The 23545-nt window shown below is 41.8% G+C and overlaps 1 protein-coding gene across 1 annotated transcript in view; it reads right to left on the bottom strand.

The window, feature by feature from the left end:
• Positions 1-307, bottom strand: part of Ypel5 (yippee like 5) — a 13773-nt gene extending 13466 nt beyond the window's left edge. The window contains exon 1 of the mRNA XM_008846482.3: positions 151-307. The gene's annotated coding sequence lies outside the window, so the exon portion shown is untranslated. The remainder of the gene's footprint in view (positions 1-150) is intronic.
• Positions 308-23545: the final 23238 nt, after the last annotated feature.

The raw sequence follows: 23545 nt of genomic DNA, 5'->3' as shown, positions 1-23545 counted from the left end.
GGGATCCCGAGACGAGCGCGGCGGGGAAGAGGCACTTCCTGCCTGGGCCCCCGCCCCAGGCCGCTCCCCGAGGGCTTCGAAAAGCCGCCGACCCCGAAAAGCACCTCGGCCCCTGCCCGCCCCGAGCCCAGCCCCCGCCGCCGCACTCACCCTGAGTGCCAGTGAGGTCTGCGCTGCCAGCAGCTCTCCTCTCCTCAGCTGGGTCGAAGCCCCTCAGCCTCCGGAGTCTTCAGGTTTAGTCAGGCCCTGGCCTTGGCCCCGCCTCTCCTTGGTCGGGCCTCAGCGTCAATCACCCGGCGTGGCTCCGCCCCTTCTGCAGTCGGCTCTCCCGGTTGGCCCGCAGTACCCTCCATGTCTAGGCTCCGCCCCTCTCTCTGGCACCCGGCCCCTTCCTCCGGGCCCCGCCCCTTCCAGGGCTCACCCTCCCCCGCTCTGGTTCCAAAGCTTATACTCCGCGGCCCCCTTCCCCGGAGCCGTTGCGGGTGGGCAGGCTCTCTGCAGCTGGCTCCGCCCCCAACCCGACACCTTGCACTCGTACAGCCAATCAAGGAGGCTAACTCTGCCCCTCATCCCGAGGCGGCCAATGTGGTGAGCCTGAGCGTCCACCCCCTTCCCAGCTGAGCGCACACAACACAGCATCCACGTGAGTCAGACTCTTAAAGGAAACAGCTCCGCCTTCCTAATTGCGGCAGCTGGGATGCTAGGCTCCTTATCAGTTTTGCCAGGTGGCTGCTGAAGCCTCAGCTTCCTGATGCCCAGGGAGGCCTAGTTGTCCAATGAAAACAGGCGGTTTTCAAGGTACTTAGGTTAGAATGCACTCTAGATTGAAAAATCTGGAGTGTCATGGCTTCAGGCCACTTCCTCTTGCCGTGCCTTACAAAGAGTTATGTTTTACTTAAAAACCCCCAAACACTTGCGTCTGAGTATATAGGAAGTCTTGGAAAACATCTGTGGAAAAAAAACATTTTTCAATGTGCTTGGCTTTGTCCATGGAAGTAATTTTCAAACAAACAAAAATCAGTCTTCTGTATGGAGATGATGTTTTGTGAATTAGATTTGTTGAAAAAAGTAGTTGTGCCTTAATCTTCATCAGTGTTTACATTGAAAGATCTTACCACTCCATTAACTTTCCCAGGTAATTGTATCTCTGTTGGCTGACTTTAAGGATACAGTAAAATTTGGTGGTGCCTGTTTCTCAAAAAATACACACACACACACGCTAGAACTTGAGGTTAATTTGCCAAGTGTTTAAAATCCTTCGTGGAATAGGAGTCCTGAAGAAAATCTTAGGACTCGACTCCTTAACCCCAAATGCCCCAGTATTTTCATTCAGTTCCATAAAAGTTACCTCTGAACTTCAAAGGCAAAAGGACTAATTATTTTTGGATAAATTAGTTTTTCAAGAGATAAAACACTTTTAAACATATTTTAGGTTGTTCTCTCCAGTATGCCTTCATTTTTATTTAGCTTTCTGACAAAACTTATGTTTAGAAATGTGCACAGTAGACTCTTGTTATCACAGAATTCTTGAGGCTGAGGCAGGAGGATCAAGAATTGGGCTATATTGTGAAACTGTCTTAAATAAATACACACATTTATTATAGGAAATCATACTGCCTGGTTTCTTCTCAGTACTGGGAAGTGAGCCCAGGGCCTCACCATGCAGGCACTGGACCACTAAGCTCCATCTTTCAGCCGTTTTGAAAAATACTAGTTTGAGACAGGGTCTGGTTAAATTTGCCCACGTTGGTCTCTGACTCTCAATTGTTCTGCCTCTGCCTCGTGGGAATACAGACATGAGCATGCTGCCTCATTTCCTAAAAGACTTCTGTCCTCTGATAATGCTTTTATGTGGATCCTATTTCCAAAATGAATGTGGGTGGGAGCATGTCATACTTCTTCAGCCTGCTTTATTTCACTCAGAGTTATGGCCATTCTGTTTTTTTTTTAATTTATTTAAAAAATTTTTTATGTCTGTGTGTAGATGTGGGTGCCCTTGGAGGCAAGAAGAGGGTGTCAGGTCCCCTGAAGCTGGAGTTACAGGTGGATGTGAAGTATTTGGGTGCTGGGAACTGAACTCAGTTCCTCTGTAAGAATAAGACCTATTAACTACTCCGACATCTTTCTAGCCCTGATCATTTAAAGTCAAATATATTTTATCTACAGATTCTCCGTTGTATCTATAACTTTCCATAGTGTGACATCATCATCTGTTATTGACCTTTTCCTACCAATGAACATATAGGTTATCACTGACAAAATACCGTGTATTTTTAACATAATCATTTGAAAAAGAAGCACCGTGTCTAAACTTCAGGAAAGAACACTTTTAAGAAGTAGGTAAGGCAATGGGGAAAATATTTCGTTTTAGCAAATGCATATAAAGTCTCCTAAGTTTTAAGTCATTAAGTCTAATTTTGATAACTGTGAGGTAAGCACTATTGTCATCCCTGTCTTATAAATGAGTTAACTGTCTCATTTATTAACTTGTCCAAGATCACTTAGTAGAGTTATAGGATACAATATTTGTAAACGGGAAAAGATAAAAATATTTTATAAATGTTAATCTAGATGATGTGATGTATATAATTCAAGTCCAAGTACAAGGGAAGTGGGGAACGGAGAGGGATGGACCTGAAGGGATGAGTTTAAGTTTGGTTGCATAGATCACCCAGGTCCTGTCTTCCAAGATGATAAAAAGAAAGGAAGGTACAATGGTTTTTCCAAAAGCAGCTGCAAGCTATTCATGGTATGAACTGCTCCTGCTGTATGCCCAAGGTCAGGGCCATTTAGAAGTTGGTCATTTGAAACATAGTAATGGCCATAGCCATAGCCATCAGGGACATTTCTGAAGCAAGTGTCTTCAGCACTTCACACACACTCTGTGTGAAGTCAAATTAGTGCAGGAATGGTACTATTCCCTGCAAGGTGGTCAGGAGTCCCTGTCCTGAGGTCGGAAAGGATTGAAATTCCTCTACCAGTTTAGATCTTCTGATGCTTACCCATCACCTCCATCACAGCCCATGCAAGGACTGAAGGAAAACTCTCTCCTAGGGAAAAGAATGGAAATAAAGTTTATTTTCTTTGAAGGCTGGAGGTAGAGCTCAGTGGTAGAGCACTTGCCTAGCACATGCAAGACTCTGGGCTCAATCTCCAGTGCCAAACATTTTCAAAGGTGAACCAGAGGTATATCTAAGTGAAATAGCGTGCTAGTTTCCTATTGCAAAGTATAAGGTGCTTAGTAATGTTGACTAGAGGTAAGAAATAATGGGTATAAAATAAATACATACCAGTTCTAATAAAGAATATACAATTAAACATAATGTAAGAAAATGGAAAAGAAATGAAAAGTGTTTGAAATATATCCTATGGGCCTTTGCTAGAGTAACTGGAATAAATTGATATTTACTTGAAAAGTAATTTGAAATAAATTGATATTAATTGGAACCTTTATTATTATACTTTATTGTTTTGTGTTTTTTTTCCCGAGACAAGGTCTACTGTAGCTCAGACTAGCCTCAAAATTTGTGTGTAATAGCGAATGATCTTGAACTGATTGATCCTCCTGCCTTTACCTCCCAAGTGCTAGGATTACAGATGCATACCCCCATGTCTGGCTTTTACTGATACTCTATACCAGTAAAAATTTCCCACCAAGAGCATGTATGTTCATCAATTTATTGAAGTATTTATTTATTTATTAGAGACACAGTCTCGTATAGCCCAGGCTAGCCTAGTTATGTAGCTAAGGTTGACCTTCAACTCCTGGTCCTCCTGTTTCTGCTTCCCAATTACTGAGATTACATTTGTGTGCTATCATGTCCTGTTTTCCTTATGGGATTATATTTGAAATTGTATATTTTCTGAGCATGTTTTGAACTGAAATATGACACTCTCTCAAATTCATATTTTGAAATTGGAACTCTCAGCAGCCTAAAGTGTGACTACATTTGAAAGTAGGGCCTTTAAAGGGCAGTTAAATTAAAATGAGGCCACTAGGGTAGCAATTCAATCTGACTGGAGTCCTTGTAAGAGGAGATAAGGACCCACATTCACACAGAGACAAGGCGATATGAGAACACAGGGCAGGGCAGCCACCCAGCTGGGAGAGAGGCCTCAGGAGAAACCAGTCTCGTCCAGCTCGGCCTTGGACTCCCAGAACTGTGAGAAAATTAATTTCTGTTGAATCTGTATGATCTGTGATATTATGTTGTGGCTCCCTATCATTATCATACAAGGGTTACTATAAATAACTTCCCATATCATCCATTTCTTATGAAAGATAGTGACTTAATATAGTGTATTTTCCTGAATTTTCTTGATAGAAAAATTTCCTTATTTGCAAAAGATCATGTTTACTGCTTACTTTTCCAATCATTCTGCATTTTTGTTTCTTTTTAAATCCTTGTTTGTATATCTTTGAGTACATGAATATTTCTATCAAATCATTTTCTGGAATTTATAAGGTTTCCTTTTTAATGAAGAATAATGAATGGCAGTGCAATTTGCTCACACAGCATTTTGGTGTCTGTAGTGGTTTGAATTATTTCCTTGATCGGCTCCAAGTATTTGAATACTTGGCCCTAGTCAGTGACTCTGTGTGTGGAGGTTTAGGAGGTGCAGCAGGTGTTGCTGGAGGAAGCACATCACTGGGGATGGGCTTTGGGAGCTCATAGCCTTGCCCCATTTTGAGTTTCTCTCCCTATGCTTCCTGTGCTGTTTGAAGATACGAGCTGTCATCTTTCCATTCTGATTGCCTTCTGCGTGCTTCCCCCATGTCATGGACTCTTATCCCTGTGGAACTGTAAGCCCAATAAACTCTTCCTTCTATAAGTTGCCTTGGTCATGGTGTTTCATCACAGCAACAGAAAAGTAACTAATGCATATCTATTGAGATAATGACTTATTCTTTTTTTTAATAGAACCTACTACAGTAACCCATCTCAGCATTAAACCAGTACTAAACTTCCATTATAAAATCTCCTTCATCATTGGTGTGCTAAATTTGGCATTCTTTGAGAACATAAAATCAAACACAAGTACATAAAAATAAGTCAAACAAAAAAACATAACAGGAGGATATTAATTTACACCAGCATACCCTGGTCCCTTTATTCTGGTTACTAACAATGCTTCCTGCTTGGATTGCCACAGCCTGTGACTGCTGACTGTCATGTACTCCAGTAGATGATTAGACTTTGAGTGCTCTCCTGATGATGGTGCTTCCATGGGCTTCTCCAGTGGTCTTCTCCATTGCTCTGGGTCTTCTTGTCTTATTTGGAGGACTCTCACTGGAGTTGCTCCTGTAGAGGAAAGACCACCTTTCATGCACACACAGCTATAAGTCTATCCTTGCCTTCTCACACTTCCCACAGCCTAGTAAATTTTCCTCCTCGCCTCCAGTCTCTGAAATGCCAGAACTACCACCCACCTGCCTCTCTGTACATAGTCCCACTTCATCATTTAGAGTTCCATTAAGTCCAAAGGAAATGAACTGCCTCAGATCTCTAACATTCTACCTTTATCATCTGTTTTCTTGGCACTTCCATCAGTCTAAGATGGTAATCTCTCTTCTTTTCCAAAGCTAGAAGTGATGGAGAATATGGATGAAATAAAGAACTCTCTAGATCTTGAAACTCAGTCTGTCCTAAATGGAACCCATACCTTCTTTCAACAGCAGAGACAAACATTTCCTTAGGTCTGAGACTGTCACTACCCTCTGGTGTCTGCTAACGCCCCAACCTCTCCACCTGCCCTTGCCTCTTACCTTCCCACCATCTTCTTTGACTCATTCAATTGCTGTAAATATTTATCTCTCTGAATTGTTGGTACCTATTAAAAATTATAGCATTGTTTAGGGATGGAGAGATGGCTAAGTGGTTAGGAGCACTGGCTGCTCTTGCAGAGGATGGGGGTTTGATTCCCAGCACCTACATGGCAGCTAACAGCTGTCTGTAACTCCAGTTCCAGGGGATCTGATGCCCTCTTCTGACCTCTGCAGGCATTGCACACATGGGTATACTTACATACATGCAGGTAATACACTTGTACACATAAAATAAAAACAAAATTTTTTTAAAAAGACATTTTCTAAGGTGCTCCAAAAGTCTAGGCTAAAAATAAAAACAGTCACTTATGCTAAAGTTCCATGTCACCAAGTTGAAACTAAGTTGTTTATCTGACCTCCGGAAATCCAGGTTGGAACCAGATGTGTTAGTGTAGGCCTGTATGCGTGGGAGGCTGAGGCAGCAGGATCTGAGTTCTAGATCAGCCTGAGACCTAGTCTCAAAACAATCAAACAAACCAGTGTTAGATAGGCAACAGTCCAATTTCAATTGACATTGATGATGAAGTTCCTTTTGCCTTTATCAGAACACATAAAGGTAACCTGATAGTAAGGAGCTATTTATCTATTGATTTTTTATTTTGTTTTTGATACTGGAGATCACACCCAGAGCATCTGCCTGTAGACAGCAAGCCTCTAGTAAGCTATTATTGTTTTGTCTCCTGTCTACATCCTATGAAGAAAGTATCTTTGAAATGAACAGCCTGCTTTTGACTTTTTATTTCTACTTTCTTAGGCCCTTTTCAGTTTGTAAAACCAATCTTTTTTGTTTGATTCACTGGAACACGTATTCCAGTTTATGGAATGCGATGTTGCCTGACACTGAAAATTAAAGCAAATTAAGCTCTTCAAGCTGAATTGTTGTACCCTTGTCCTTTGACATATCCTTTTGCAAATGAGCTTAGTCTAATATTGAGTGCCTAGCCTATCGCCCAGCAATCACCAGCTCCATTCAGACCTTGTATAATCACTTGTGTCTTTCTTCTTTCTTTATACTAGCATCACAGTCTTTCTCTATTTTGCTGCCTGCAACATGGATGGCTTGGATGCCACAAAAGCCAGGAGTCTATCTATGGGTTAAAGGGCTGAGTGATGAAAGAAATATTGATTCTGAGAGCTGTGTGCACCTGCCCCAAGCCTGGACTGGCTGTTTTGGGGGGAGGGGTTCTTTAACTTAAGCTTATGAGAATAGATGAGTTCTTTCAGGGAGTGTTTTGCCAACTCAGTCAGCTCTAACAGAAATACCATAAACTGTGCTGGGGATGCAGATCAGAGGTGGAACATTGGTCTAGCACATTTAAGGTCTTATATTTTAATCCCTATCACCACAAAAAAATTCATTGATGGCCTATACAGTAAATATTTATCTCATGATTCTGGAGGCAGAAAAGTCCAAGGTCAAGGTACTGGCAGCCCTTGTGTCAGGTGAGGGTCTATGTCCTGCGCTGTAGACAGCCATCTTCTAGCTGTATTTTCACAAGGCCTAGATATCTCTCTCATCTCTTCTAAGGTCATTGATCCCATCCATGGGGTCTCTGCTTTCACAAACCAACAACCAATCAGAGGCTTTACCTCCCAATGCCATCAAATTGGGGAAACACAAACATTCGGGCTGTAGCAGGGAAAAATAAATGTATTTAGTAATCACAAGTTAATAGTCAATAAAAAATATTAAATTGTTTTGGGTTGTAGCCTTGCCACTTTAATAAAAGCTCTTACAAAATCTCTTAGTCATAAAACTCAGTCCCATCTTTTTATTTTTTTTAAATTTTTTGTTGAATTTTTGTGTATTTCATACAGAAAATCATCTTTATAGACTCTTACCCTTTGGCACCCTCCCATAGTCCTCCCACTGGAGATCATACTTTCTGTCATTTTTGTTAAGGCCTATCATGTAAAGTTAGTGTCCCTAGATGTCCCTCAGTGCAAGTTCATCTGCTGGAATCTAGTCTGTCTATCTAGGGTCCCCCCCCTTTAAGAAGATCAGCTCATTCTCATCCAGCAGTAATCAGCTGCCAATAATTCTTCGACTAAAATTGGGGCCTGCTGCTCATTTTAACAGTTCTGTGCTGCGTTTTTATCTGCTTAAGTTTGCATGAGTCTTGGGCATGCTAACACCATTGCTGTGGGTTTGTATGAGAACAGTCCTAGGAGCCTGTAGGACTATTAATGTGTGGTCATGCACCTCCTCCCTGGCTCTAACAATCTTTCTGCCCTCTCTTCTCAATGATCCCCGAGCCCTGGGTGTGTGGATTTTGATATAGGACTCCTGTCCAAGGACCCACACTCTGCAGACTTGATCTCTGCGTTTTGGCCATTCATGACCTTTTGTATTCCTGGCCCTCTGTTGCATGAGCGAGCTTCATTGATGAGAATTGAAAGATGCATTAATGTTCTCTTCATCCCTTGTTCTATGTTCCATGAGCCTTAGATGTAGAAGTTGTATCCTAGATATGCCACTTAGGCTTGGGCAATTCACAGACAATCTCTGTGTATGACCAGTTGTGGAACTCTGTAACTATCTCTGTCTCTTGAAAAAGAAGCTTCTTTGATGGGTGGTGACTGGGATACTCGTCTATAGATTTAAGAATCCATATTACATTTGTCTAGGGATGTGAAAGCCTTTTAGTTTTCTCTAAGATCTGTGACCTCTCCAGCTCTGTGTATTTGGCTAGGTTTATAGTAACAGACATAAGTTTCCTCCCACTGAGTCAACTTTAAGTCCAGTTAGGTAGCTGTTGATTACCCCCAAGATAAAGTGCCACTACGGCACCAATGTCATTTGCTGTGCTGGCCATTGATGTGGTTTTTAGGCCTTAAAGCTGAGGTTTTACCATCGATTGATGTTCTCCCTTAGCAGCCCCATCTTTTTAGCCTGCACAGATCTGCACAGTACTCAAAATCATCACCCATTCATTCTTTAAACTTTTATATTTGCAACCTTGGTAGCGTAGTACTCACAGAAGAGTAAGGCAAACTGTGTCCTCTAAGTTAACCTTCAGGGAGAATCCTCTAGTTATCTTATGCCTATGCATAATTGGGTATGCATATGATTAAAATCCTGTGCATTATGGCAAGGGAAATATGCAGGAGAAAACTGAATGTATGACCTAATCTATCAACCAAAGTAGAGAACCATCTAAACTGTACCCTTTAAAACCTGCCCTTCCTTCTTTAGAGCCTATAAAGAGACCCCAGGCTGCAGCTTGAGGCCTTTGAACACTCCTTCTTGAGGCCTGCTGTTAACCTTAACAATGTATCCCTCTTTAATCACTTTGCTCCCAATAAAGTTATCTTGCTACTTTTGAAAATCTGTTTGAGCTCTTATTTTCAATTCTTTGTGTAAGCATCCAAGAACCTTGGAACACCCAATCTTAGATCTGGCCACTGGTAACATAATTGATGTTAAATACTTAGGTAACATCCTGGATCTTATTAATAAACTGCTGTTGTATTTGTTCTTATGATTTCCATGACTCTTAATGAGGCAGTCAGGTTTTCTATTTTCTCTGTACTGTCTACATTACAGAATGTGAAGTTCATCTCACAGTCTGCCAGCACATGCCTGATTAGGTCTCTTTTGTGGTTCAACTTAAGTGGACTACTGCCAATAGTCTGACACAATTTATATCATGGAAATGAAAAACAAGACCTTCCACTTCTTTCAAAATCTATCTAGATACAAAAAGTCAATAGCAAAGGTCTCCAGGCTGTAAATAAGAATTCTATCAGTGAGGGTGGCAGGTATAGCAGGGAATGCCTGTAATTCTGGCAGTCAAGAAATAGAGGCAGAAGGACCAGGAGTTCAACACTAGCCTGGACTACATGAGACTATCTCAGAACAAAAACAAGAATGAAAAACCCGAGATTGTAACTCAGTGGTTGAGTATTTGCCTTACATAAGTGATGCTCTGAATTTCATTCTCTGCACTGGAAAAAATTCTATCAGTGAGATTACATGCACTCTAGTGAGCATATTACCAATGGCAGTTAGAAAAATGCACTTTGAAAAGAAAACGGGTATTTCAGACACCACCAAGCAAAGTGCCAGGCTGATCTACTTGAGCTGTTCAATATATCACAGTGGTGCCTGTGTGGGATCATATACATTGTCAGATCCAATTTTTGCAAAATAATAGGACCACAATATATATTTCTATGTGTACAGACACCTGAAATAATCATCTTCTACATTGTCTTAGCTTTCATAAATGTATTTTACAAAATTTGTTTTTAACTTTGCCACTTAGAAAACTGACATAAATATTACCAGAGTATTTTAAGTTTAGTTTGTCCTTGACCTTCACTGAGGATAGACTTTAAAAAAAAAAATTATCCTGGTGGGGGAGGGGTAGAGAGATGGCTCAGCAGTTAAGAGCACTGCTTGACTGCTCTTGCAGAGGACCCTAGTTGATTTCCAGTACCCACGTGGTGGTTAGCAACCATCTGTAGATCCAGTTCCAGGGAATCCAACACCCTCTTCTGACCTCGGAGGGTACTGCATGATACAGGTGCACTTACATATATGCAGGCATGACACTCATACACATAGAATAAAAATAATAAATAAAAAATTTAAAAATGATCCTGCTGTGGATTTATGTCAGTGGTAGAGTACTTACCTCACATATTAAAGGTTCTGGATTCATTCTCACAGAGAGAGAGAGAGAGAGAGAGAGAGAGAGAGAGAGAAAGAGAGAGATCATGAAGAGTTTGCATCTTTTGCAAAACTACCAGAAGTACTCAGCACTGGGAAGTTGTAAGTAGCTGAAATTCAGCTTGAGTAGCTAACGAATAAGATGGATATTAATGCTTTATTTTATTTTTTTGAGTAGATGTGGCTATGCAGCTCAAGCTAGACTTGAAGTCAAGATCCTTCCAGCCTCATGCTGGTATTACAAATGTCCACCACTACTCCCGGTAAAAAAGAAATGTATTGATGTACATTACCAAAGAACAGGATTAATGGCTCAATTTGGACTTAGGGGAGTTAGATGGAGCCAAGAGCAGGAAGTACTCTTTAATCACTGAACCGTCTTTCCAGACCCTTCCCCACTCTTAAACTTTCTTCTTACACTCCCTGCCATGCTTTAAGCAGCTCTATGTCAAATCTTGATGGCTTCCTTATAAGAAAGGAATATCTTTCCCCTCCATGCTCCAGTTAGAAAAGCCTCAGAAAAGAACTCTGTTTGGCCTGATGGATCACAGATCAATCAGTATAACTAGTTGTGTGTATGTGGGATGGGTGTGTCTATGATTGACAGCCACTGTTCTTCCCCCAGACCATAGGGATGGAGTTGGGAACGGCATTGCCCAAAAGGAGGGTGATTCTGTTCTGGACAGATGGAGCTGTGTGTTAATGTTTCTGAGGTTGATGGGGTACTTTTACATTTGTTGTAAAAGTTTCCAAATGACTAATTTGCTCTAAAGCAAAAGTACAGAAATGTGGAGAGTGAGCAAGCTTGGGGAAGACAAGACTGGGAATACAGGTCTGGAAAACAGTAGATAAACCAGAAATGCCAGTCCAAGGAATTTGGCTAGTCCAATACATTTTTTAAAGTTTAATGACAGGTAAAGAAATATTGCTTTTAAATCCTGAAGATACAGGACTTGGCAGGACACACCTTTATTCCTGGTACTCTGGGAGGTGAAAGGAAGATGCTCTCAAGTTCAAGGCCAGTCTGTGTTACATATTAAGGTCCTGTGCCTCAAAAAACAACAAATCCTAAAGAGTTTAGTCTTTTTTTTCATTGTTGGGGATTGAATCCTGGCAAGGCCTTGTGCATACTAGACAAGTACTCTACCCTGGGCTATACCTCTAGCCCTTTTGTTATTTTATTTTGAGACCAGGTCTGGTTAAATTACCTAGACTGGACTTGAACATTCAATCCTTTTGCCTTACCTTCCTGAGTATCTGAATAGCAGATATATACCACCATTCCCTGCTAAATTAGTCTTAAGATCCTTGATTTCAAATTTTCTAAGACCTAGGTTTTCAGTACTAAAAGCCTCCCTGTTAAAGTCAGATGTGGTGACCCATACCTATAATCCCAGCACTTAGGAGGCTAAGGCAGGAGAAATTTGAGTTTGAGACCAACCTGGACTGCATAGTGAGTTTAAGGCTAGCCTGGGCTGCAGAGCGAGTTTGAAACCAATCTACATAGCAAGGCCCAGGCATGATGTGGAGCACAGCTATACTCATAGCACTCAGGTGGTGGAAACAGGAGGACTAGGAGTTCAAGCTCATCTTTAGCTATATACTAAGATCAAGGCCAGCCTGGCCTACAGGAGACTCTGTCTTGAAAAACAAAATAGGGGCTGGTGAGATAGTGTGATGGCTAATCTCGATTTCAACCTGACTGGATCTGGAATTAACTGAGATGAGACTTTCTCAACTGGATTACTTGAAGCTGGAAGCCCATCCTAAATGTTACCTTCTGATGGCAGCCCTTATAAAAGGTCATGGCAGAAGGGAACTTTCCCTTTTTTGCTTGCTGCCTTCTCTCTCACTGGCAGTTTCCTCTTGTTGCTGTGGCATTCCTCTGCTGATAGTAGAACCAACTCCTTTGGATTCCAGTGTAGACTGAAGACTAGCAGAACTCCAGGGATCCGTCAGGCCTTCAGCACCAGATTGGGACTGCTGAGACATCCAGGCTTGTGGCTTGTGGACTGAGCAGCTACTGAGTTCTCAGCCTCTCCACCGTGACACAACTATTGTTAGACTACTAGGACTCTATCCTGTAAGCCAATCGAATAAATCATATATATATATATTATCTATACATATATATGTATAGATATATTCATTTTATCAGTTTCACTTCTTTAGAGAACCTGACCAATACAGATGGCTAATCAGAGCCTCTGTGGAAGTGTTCTGTGGATCCAACATAGGTTTGGAGAATATACAAGTGGTTGGCTTCTTTGGTTGGGCTCAGGGAGGAGAAAGAAAGAAAAGTACAGAATTTCAAAGATATGAACACAATAATCTTATAGTAGGATTATACACAGATGCTTGTTTATGGAACTATAAATAGCTTTCTCTTTCTTTAGCACCAGGAAAATTGGGTCTGTGTCCTGAGAAATTTCACATCAACTAACATATCCTAGGCTAGAGGGTTAGTGGTATCCTATGTAGCATACCTGTTTCACTGGCGCAGGTTGCTCAGTGAAAATTCTCCAGAAAAACTTGGAGTAGGGATGGCTTTGTCTCTCTTGGATGAGCCATCTGAATGCCAAGGTGAACACACCCTGGACAGTCATCAGTGGCTTTATTGATATCAGTACTGGCAGGTGACCATCTGACTTATTCTCTCCCCTTCCCTCCCTCCCTCCCTCTCTCCCCTCCCTCCCTCCGAGGCAAACAATAGCGGGTATAGGCTGTTCCTGTGACCTCTTGGGTCCAGAGGTGCTTTTGATATCCATCACATAAAGAGTCATACCCTCTAGGCCTACAAAGATCACAGACTCATGCATCCTCCTCCCTCCTGGGCCATTGCAAACAGCACTGCAAACAGTCTGACCATCCTCTTTGGTGTAGTGCTTCACAGCTTTCTGCCATGAGGACCAAGGAAATTGCTAAATAGGAAGACCAACGAGCTTCCTAGAATGACATACTAGGTGTCTAGAAAACCATAGGAATATTTTCCTTCTTACCTCTCCCTCTTTCCCTCCTTCCCTCCCTTCCTCTCTCCCTCCCTCCGTCCCTCTCCCCTTCCCTCTCCCTATCCTTCCCTCTTTCTTTTGGTTTTTGAGAGTATATAGCCCTGGGTGGCCTGGTACTCATATGTAGTCCAGTATGGCTTTGGACTTACTGCAACCCTTCTGCCTTGGCGTCTTTGGTGCTGGGATTATAGGCATGCATTCCCTGTCTCAAATGTGAAATTTTAACAGATTCAGTTTGTGGACCCAAGAAGCTGAAGGGAACTGGAGATTATGTGGGATAGCTATCCTGTTCTGTAGATAAACATCCCAAACTCTGAGAGGGAGTGGTCTGATTGAGCTCCTAATGAGTAATTGTTAGGACTTCCATGGTCTCATATCATCATTAAGGAGTGCCCAGTTTTTCTTTACTAGAAAGTAATAGCAAAAAGTATGGTCTGGTGTGGTGACTGTCTTCCCTAAGCTCTGAGAGGGCTGCTGGGTCTCCCAAACCACAGCAGCATGTGGCTCTGGTAGTAACAGCTGTGGTGCCTCTACACAGCTTCCTTCTGCAGAGTCACAGATTCTGTCTCTGTAGCACTTCAGGTTCTCCAGGAAGCAGATGCTAGGATGACATTAGACAAGCCAGAGATAATGAAGAAACATCAGTGAGGAGTGAACAAGAGTGAACTGTAGTCAGCTGAAGAGAGATGTCACTTCTCATGTGCATCTGAAGCTTGGAAGGAGATGGGCAGGGATGGAGGCTTGGGTTGAAAGAACCAAGGACCACGGACATCCCCCCCCCCCAAAAAAAAGCAGGTGGGAGGAATCCCACCTCAGGAAGAAAGGGCCAGGACTGTGGCACCCCTGCTGCTCAGGCACCTGGGCCAGGCCAGCTGCTATAAGAAGTGTGCTTACCCTGTGCTGGGTCAAGTTGTGGGTACCCAGGAAGCTGTGCCTCTAACAGCAGGTTCTCTTGGATGGAGGTTTGAGTGCACAGACTCTCAGTGCTTCTTGTATTCATCTTCTCCCTGCTGTCCCCACCTCATTGTGGATCCTTTCCTCAACCGTCCCTCTCCTCTCAGATGCTTAAGCTCTGGACATATTGCATCACTGCTGTTACTCTGAACTCTCACATGGGATGTACTTTGCATTTATCCTTTGCCTTCCCTGATTAAAGACATCTACTTGTCTTTCTAGACTTTTCCTTTTGATATAGTTATCTTTGTATTGTTTTTTAAAGATTTATTATTTACATGTGTGTGCAAGTGCCTACAGAGGGCAGAAGATGTTTGATCCTCTGGGGCTTGGATTACAGGCTATTGTGAGCCAACTATGTGAAAGCTGGGAACCCAACTTGAGTCCTCTGGATGAGCAGCAAATGCTCTAACTGCTGAACCATCTCTCTCCAGCTTAGTGTTTTAAATATTAAAGATTATTTATAGGTTTGACAGAGAGATGCACTGAGACAGACTTCAAGTGATCAGATCCTTTAATAATAATAACCACTCACATTGGGAAAAGCTCAACTATGGTGGAGATCCAGCAGCAGCCTGCAGAATCAAAGAAAATCCTTACATTATACACTTTAGAGGCAAGAGTCTATGAACTCAGGGGGGAATAGTATGAATTTTGGATAAAAGACCGTTATTTAGCAAGTGAATCCTATTGTCCCACATACTTTGAGGCTGCTACGTGCTAGGAGCTCAGCCACTTAGGGAAGGTATTAGATAAAATATAAGGTATGTGTGCTGGATAGCTTTAGTGTCAACTTGACACACCTGGGTTGAGGGAGCCTCAATCGGGGAATTGCCTCTATTGGACTGGCCTGTGGCCATGTCTGAAGGGCATCTTCTTGATGAGTGATGTGGGAGGGCCCAGCTCACTGTGGGTGGTGCCACCCCTGGGCAGGTGGGCCTGTGTTGCATAAGAAAGCAGGCTGAGCAGGAGCCGAGGGAGCAAGCCTGTAAGCAGTGTTCCTCCATGGCCTGTGCTCCAGCTCCTGCCTCCAGGTTCCTGCCCTGAGTTCCTACCTTGGGCTCCCTGATGAACTGCGACCTGGGAGTTGTAAGACAAATAAACCCTTTCCTCCCCAAGTTGGTACTGGTCAGAGTGTTTTGTCACAGCAATGAAGAAACAAACTAAGACAGTATGGCTGGTCTCCTTTCCAGAGTCAGCCTCTGTGATCTAACACTTAGCACTCCACATTTTTGTGTTTTATATATGGTAGTATTTCCCTCACCAAAGAAACCATCCAACATATTCACTGTACTTTCCTTTCCATATGTTTTAAATTGTGTGTTCTAAAAATGTTGGACTGGACCAAATGACATTTCATATCTTTATGTATCTATCATTCATATTTCATCTGTGTATCTATCACTCATACATACATACACACACATCTATTTCACCTTGTATTCATCTGTCTTTCTTTCTCCTTTGTTTCTATTTCTTTAAGCTTACAGGTGTCCTAGTCTGTCACCCTTGTATTTAGTAAGTCAACCTAAACTCCTATGTCGGGGGATATTTTTTTTTTTTACTCCACATTTCTGTTATTATCACAAATAGGCCCCTAGAGAAATTTTGTTCTTTTGTTTTATAAGACAGTCTCATGTAGCCCAGACTGATCTTGAACTCCTGAGCTTCCTACCTCTAATCTCAAGTGCTGGGATTATAAATATGTGCCACCATGCCTGGCTTATACTAGAGGAAATTAAAAAACCTATTGTCTGCCTTGAAAATGTGAGCAAAGAGATATCAAAGAGATCTCACTCTCTGTAGGGGCAGATAAATTTGGAAGGCAATGGCCAAAGTCGTCAATCTCTGTCTCTGTCTCTGTCTCTGTCTCTGTCTCTCTCTCTCTCTCTCTCTCTCTCTCTCTCTCTCTCTCTCTGACAGGTAACTTGTTATATTATCCAGGCTGGCCTTGAGCTCCCAATCCTTCTGCCTTTGCCTCTAGAGTGCAAGAATTATAGGTATTACATTTAAAAATAGGCAAAATAAGCTGGGCCTCAAGGCATAGGCCTATGATTTTTAGCTATTTGGGAGGTTGAAGCAGGAGGATCAAAATTTCTAGGCTTGCCTGGGCAACTGGGCAACTTAGAAAGACCTTGACTATAAATAAAAATGAAAAGGGGGCTGAGACTATAACTTAGTGGTAGAGTGTTTGTCTATCATGCATGAGCCCTGGGTTCAGTTCAGTAGTTCAATCCTCAGAACCTCAAATAAATAAATCAATTTAATAGGCAAAATTTGACCTAACAGCTTCAACTTCTAGTAAATGATGCCAGAAATATGTATGCACAAATGAATAGTTGTTTCAAATAATATTCTAACAAGATTTATCATGTCAAAGGGGAAAAAAACCCACATTTATACCATTATAAGAAATGACAAATGATAGTATGACTATTGTATGTAGTCTTTGATAAAAATGGAATTTTCAACCAGGCATGGTGGTACATGACTATAATCCCAGGATTCGGGAGGTAAAAGCAAGAAAATCAGAGTTCAAAGTAATTGTCCTCTGATAGAATTTGAAGCCACCCTGGCTCAAAAAACAAAACAAACAAAACAAAGGAGGAGGCGGGGGGAGGAGGAGGCTATCGCTACAGAAAAATATCCCAAATAGACAACCATGGTGTCACACTCCTGTGATTTCAATACTCAGGACCTCAAAGGAGGTAGGAAGATCAATAGTTAAGTCCACTCTGAACTGTATAGAGGGTTTTAGGCCAACTTGGGTTACATACTAAGACTCTATCTCAAAAAACATCCCAAAATATATTGAATAAAGAAATTAAGTTGCAGAAATATACTTGATATAATTCCATGTTTCTGGTTTAAAAACCATAATGTATGTAAAGGGAGACACATTTTATTTTATGCAAAGACTCAATCATATATATCAGTACTAACAGTCATTGTATAAAGTATATGTGTGTATAGTTTCCTGATAACTTGTTTTTGTTTTTGAGACAGGGCCTCACTATGTAGCTCTGACTGTCCTAAGACTTGCTATATAGACCAGCCTGGCTTTGAACTCACAGAGATCTACCTGTTTCTACCTTCTGAGTGCTGGGACTAAAGGTGTGTGCCACCTCACCTGACCTGATAACTTTTTAAAATCATAAGTTGTGTCAGATGTTTGTGTTCGCTTATATATAATGTGATTCTTCTTTAATCTGTTAATACAGTGGTTATATCTAAACTAGTCTTGATTGCTGCCTGGAATAAACCTTACTTGGGCATGGTACATAATTATTTTTATTTTATTTTATTACATTTATTTATTTATTTACTTATTACTTTAGTTGTATGTGTGTCACAGTGTACATGTGGAAGTCAGGTGACAACTTTCAGGAGCTGGTTCTTTCCTTCTACTATATTGTCCTGGGAGCTGAACTCAGGTGGTCAGGTCTGGCAGCCAGCACCATTTCCTGCTGAGCCATCTTGTTAGCCCAATAATTATTTTCATACATTGTTGAATTATTTTTGTTAATTTTTTATGTGTGTGTCTGACATTGGTGCACATTTGTGTCCCTGTGCATGTGAGGCCAGAAGAGGGCGTTAGGTGTTCTCTATCACTCCAGTTCCCTTGAGGCAAGTTCTCTCCCTGAACCTGGGTCTCATGTTTTCTCAGCCAGGCAGGGAGTTAGCCATCCCCAGTGATCCTCTTGTTTCTGCCCTCAGTAGAGTTCGGGTTACAGATGAGCGTGGATACCGGGCTTATTAAGTGGGTGTTAGGATCTGAACTCTGGTCCTCTTGATTGTGCAGCAAGCTCTCCTAGCCACTGAACCATCTCTCCTCCTCTATGCTTGCTAAAACTTTGATTTTTTTTTTTTTTTTTTTTTTTTTTTTTTTACCTATAATTCAAGGGTGACATTGCTCTGTATTTTTCTGTTTTGTACTGTCTTAGTTTGACTTTAGTATCAAGGCATAGTAGCTTCATAAGACGATTTGAGAAATGATACCTCATCTCTGTTCTGGGAAAAATTGAGTAGAAGTGATGTTAGTTAATACTTAAACGTCTCCTAGAATTCTCCAGTGAAACCACCTGGGTCTGCAGATTTCTTTTGGGGGGTTGTAAACTTTTCCTTTGCAGTCATGGGGCTTTTCAAAAAGCACATTTCATATTGTGTGAGTTGTGGTAGTTTGTGTTGGTGGGGAAATTGGTCCTTTCCTTATAATTTGTAAATTTTGTGCATGTAGAGTTGTTTGCCACATTTCCTGGTTAGTTTTGATACACGCAGCCCTGTAGTGATGGATTTCATTGATGTTTGTACTCTCATCTCACTTTACCTGTCTTGTGGGATATTTGTCAATTTTACTGACTTTGCAAAGAGCCAGCTCTGCTTCATTGAATTTTTTCAGTTTCATTGAATAAAGGCTTTGTCTTTGTTATTCCTTTTGCTTATTTTTGTGGGCTTCCCCTCTTCTTTTGCAAGGCTCTTGGAGTAAGAGCTACATCAGTGACTTCAGATGTTTCCTCTTTTCCAATGTGAGCAGTTAGAGCTTTGAATGTTCCTTCAAGCACTGCGCTAGTGAGGCCCCTCATGCTTAGAGAGGCTGTATTTTCACTCTGACTCAGCTCAGTGTATTTCTAAATTTCTCGTGAGATCTTCTCTTGGTCCATGAAATATTTAAAAGTGTGCTGTTTAGTTTCTGAGTATTGGAAGACTTCTCATCTTCCTACTATTAATTTCTAGTTTGATTCCATTATGGTCAGAGATTATACGCTGTATAATTTCAACCTTCCTTTAAAAATTACATTTTTAAAATTATTTTGTATGTGCATGTGCCTGCACGTTTGCCATGGTTCATGTGTAGAAGTCAGGGAAATTTTAGGAGTCAGTTCTCTCTTTCCACCATGTAGGTCCCAGGGATTGAACGCTGGTTGTTTGGCTTGGCTACAAGTGCCTTTGCCCACTGAGCCATCATGCCAACCCTGACTGTTTTTCTGACTTCCTTTCTTTTTTCCTTCCCTTCTTCCTTTTCTCCCTCCCTTTGTTCCTTTTTTCCTATGTTCCCTCCTCTTCCTCTCTCTCTTTCTACTGTCCTTTTTGTGTTTCTATTTTCTTTTTGTTTGAGCCAGGTTCTCATGTATCCCTGGCTGGTCATGAATTTTGCCATATAGGTGATAATGACCTTGAACTCCTGATACTCCTGCTTTCCCTGCCCCACCCCCACCCCACCAGCACTGGAATTACAGGCATTATAGATTCACCACGTCTGGCTTGATGTCAATTATTTTAAATTTGTTGGATGTTATTCTTTTATGACACTGGATGTTGTCTTGCCATGTCCTATTTACATGCAAGACAAATGAATATTCTGCTTTTGTTTGATGGAGTATTCTCTAAATATTAATCAGATCTTGTCATTGATGATGTTATTGAGTTCTCTGTCCTGAATTTTGTCATTAAAAACCTGTGTATCTCTCTCTGTCTTTCTCTGTCTCTGTCTCCCTCTCTCTCTCTTTCTCTCTCTCTCTCTGCCCTCAGAGGTCAAAGGCATCAGATTCTCTGGAACTGTAGTTCCAGGTGCTTGTGCGCCATCCACCGTGGGTGCAACACAAGTCTTCTGCAAGAGCAGCAGGTGCTCTTACCCATTGAGCTATCTCTCCAGCCCCCTAGATTTTGTCTTAACCACTTTTGAGAGAGGGGTGTTTTAGTATCTAGTATAATTATGGCCTTATTTTAATTTTCAATTATATCAGGGTTTTTGTACACATTCATTTAGAATTCTGATGTCTGCCTGACTGGATTTATTAACTTACAGTTATGCAATATTCCTCTCCATCCCTGGCAATTTTCTTTGATTTCAAGTTTACTGAAAGTCAGAGCTAAACTCTTGTGCATTTTCTACTATACCATGCCACTGTATGCTGGTCACGTCCATGTTCTGTACAAAATGAGACTTTCACATGCACTTCAGTCTTGAAATTGGAAGGAAACCTTTGAAACATTCTCTGTGGCTCTCATTGGTTACTTCTAGACTGTTGGGGTTACAGGTGATTTTGTTCTATCTTTTTCAGTACTTTCTAAAATTTTTATAAGAACACACATTACATAAATAGGCAAAAAAAAAAACCTTTTAAGAAAGAAAACAGGCAGACTAAAAAAAAATGTTCAGAAGTGAAGCCAGCTGTCAGTGGGCACAGTGTGAAAGAAAAACAACAGTCTGAGAATAGACACAATTTATATACTCTGTCCTCGTTTGTAGAACTGATTCCATTTATATACTAGATGAGTGTCTGAAATGTTGCTTCTAAATCAGTTTTTTTTCTAAGCTGAAGCCTGTTTAAAATAGGCTAAGGAAAGCACTTATATAAATAATGTTGTAGTAATTCTCTTGTAAAGTTGTAACCATACATTTATTTACATTTTATAGTTTATAAGAACATTGAATACAGGTTGAGTATCCTCAATGCTTGGACTCTGAAGGGTTTTGAATCCCTGTTTTTTTTTTTTTATATCTGCATACAAATAATGTGATATATTATGTTGGGAATGGGACCAAAATCTGAACATGGAGTTCAGTTGTATCTCATATCTACCTTGTCTACACAAGCAAAAGGCAAGATTTGTATGTCTTCATGTGGTTATTTTTCTTTAATTCTTTTGTGGTGCTAGAGATTGACCTGGGGTTTCGTGCATGATAAGCAAATGCTGGGAACCGAACTCCAGTCCTCTGCTGAGCAACCTCTCCAGTCCCCTGCTTCTTATTTTTATACTCTAAATCAGCTTGCAATTTAGAATTTCCAGTACATTGACCATCACAGCTGGACGAAAGGTCCATCTAGGTCAGTGTGGTTTTCTCTCCACTGTACCATATTTGAATGTAATTATTTTGCAAGCAAGTTTCTAAATCTACCTGGATGAAGTTGTTTCTCAAATATTTCTTCCACTGATTTCCTTCTGACGCTGTTGAGTGTGTGTGTGCTCTATATCACTCCTCCACCCTTGACTGGGGCACAGCAGTGAATCCTCTGGGTCACAAGACTAGACCCTCATCTCAGAATTCATAGTTTGCTAGGCAGGGTTTGTGATGGGGCAGGGAGCTGATAGAGCACGCTTGTTTTGATGGTGGTTGGGTCTGATGAAGGGAAGCACCATGTCATCAAGGAAAGAAAGACTTTTTAGAGTGTGGATCTTAACAGAAGAGACTTTTCTGTAGAGGTAGAATGGTGCTGTGCTGAGAAGAGGAAGCCAAGAAAGGGTGAAAACACAGATTTACAGGAAGAGGACTCCTAGGAGAAGATGAGCCAATGCTGGGGGTGGTAGCTGAGCTACTGGAAAGGATGAGGCAGGAGGATTGCTGTTAATCCCAGACCTGTGCTACAAGGAGAAGAAAGAGGAAAAGAAAGGAGGGAAGGAGAGAAGGAAGGAAATGTTCTAAGGTTATTGCTTGTTTGTGGAATCAAAATGAAGAGCCCTATGATGAGAGTGACTTGCAGGTCCATGGCCAGGTATGTGGCCTTGACCCATTTTCAGTCTCTCACAGAGCATTCAAAGGCTCCCAAGATTTTTCCCAGAGGCCTTTGCCTAACTCAAGCAGATCTGCACCAGTGGGTTTCAGATCTGGCCCCAGGACTGACTCTGGCTTAATTTTAAAGATTATTTATTTTAATTTTATGTGTATGAGTGTTTACCTGCATGAATGTAAGTGTACCATGTGCATACCTGGTGCCTACAGAGGTCAGAAGAGGATGTTGGATTTCCTGGAACTGGAGTTATGGATGGTTGTTAGCTCCCATGTGGGTGCTGGGAACTGAACCCGGGTCTTCTGCAAGAGCAGCCAGTGCCCTTAACTACTGAGCTTTCGAGCTCCCTCTGGCTTAATTTTAGATAAATGGGTCCCTGCATTCCCAGACTCAGTTTCCCAACCCAGGAGGTGCACAGATTATCAACTCTCCTACTAAATTCAGTTTTTCTTCCCCAAAGTATTTTGAACTCTTTGAAGACTAGAACGAAGTCTCTGTTTTATGTCTGACTTTCCCATACGCTCAGCCCATCTGTCCACGTCCCACCTCCAAAAGCATTGGGGATGTTTTGTAAAATCACATCCTATCAGTTGATACGAAGGTACAGATTTAATAAATACACGGGGTTACAATAAGCTGGATTTGGTGACCCAACTGTAAAAACTAGCAATACAGTTAGTTATTTTAAAAAAAAGAAAAAAAGTAAAGGAGGCCTGCGTGGGCACTGCAGCTGACTTACTAGCAATCACCCTCCCCTACCATCTGGGGTTTGTGGGCAGAGGCTGCTATCAAGGCCTCTTCCTCTCACACAGATGGCCTCTGAGAAAAGTTGCACTGCTATCTACCTGATGGGCCTCTTAGTCTGTAAGTTTTTGAGGGGGATGAGATGTACTTACCTGAACAACCATATTTCATAGCAACATCCTCTTTGAAGAGCTAATGAAAGGACAGTGTTAAAGAAGGTAAAAATCCTTGTTCAGCTCCACCCTCAGGGATCAGAGTGCACTTTCCAAATTTTGGTTTGATGTCTTACCCTCTCCTGAGGGTTAATCTCCATTGTCAGCTTACTGGATTTGAATCACTAGGAGACTGGTGAGGTGCATCTCTGGGTGTACCTCTGAGGGTGTTTCCAGAGAGGATTAGCTGAGGGGGATGAACCATTCTGAATGTGGGCAGCACCCCTCCAAAAGGGGGAAAAGAGGCCGCAGAACTCCCAGCATTCCCCTTTCTTCTGGTCCCTGGACCCCCTTGATGTGAACTGAGCTGCTCCACCCCATCCTCTTTGCCACAGTGAACTGAAACCCCAAGCAAAATAGATCCTCCCACCTAGGCCTCATGTTGTTTCTGCCAGATATTCTGGTCACAGCAATGATAAAAGTCACTAACACCCTTATGTCGGTCTCCTCTGGCCCTCGGGTTACCCTCAGAAGAAAGTGCATTGCCCTCTGAAGACTTTCCCGCCCAGCCAGCCCCAGCTACCTCTCATGTCACAGTTATGCATCTGTTGCTCTGCCTTCCAGCCCTGTACTCCCTGCCTTGCCCACCTCGCCTGTTTCCTCGAGTTCGAGTT

The sequence above is a fragment of the Nannospalax galili genome, unplaced genomic scaffold (assembly GCF_000622305.1).
Source record: "Nannospalax galili isolate Female #2095 unplaced genomic scaffold, S.galili_v1.0 scaffold683, whole genome shotgun sequence".
NCBI lineage: Eukaryota > Metazoa > Chordata > Mammalia > Rodentia > Spalacidae > Nannospalax > Nannospalax galili.
Note: the sequence above shows the minus strand (reverse complement) of the source record. Positions and strands in the feature narration are given on the sequence as shown.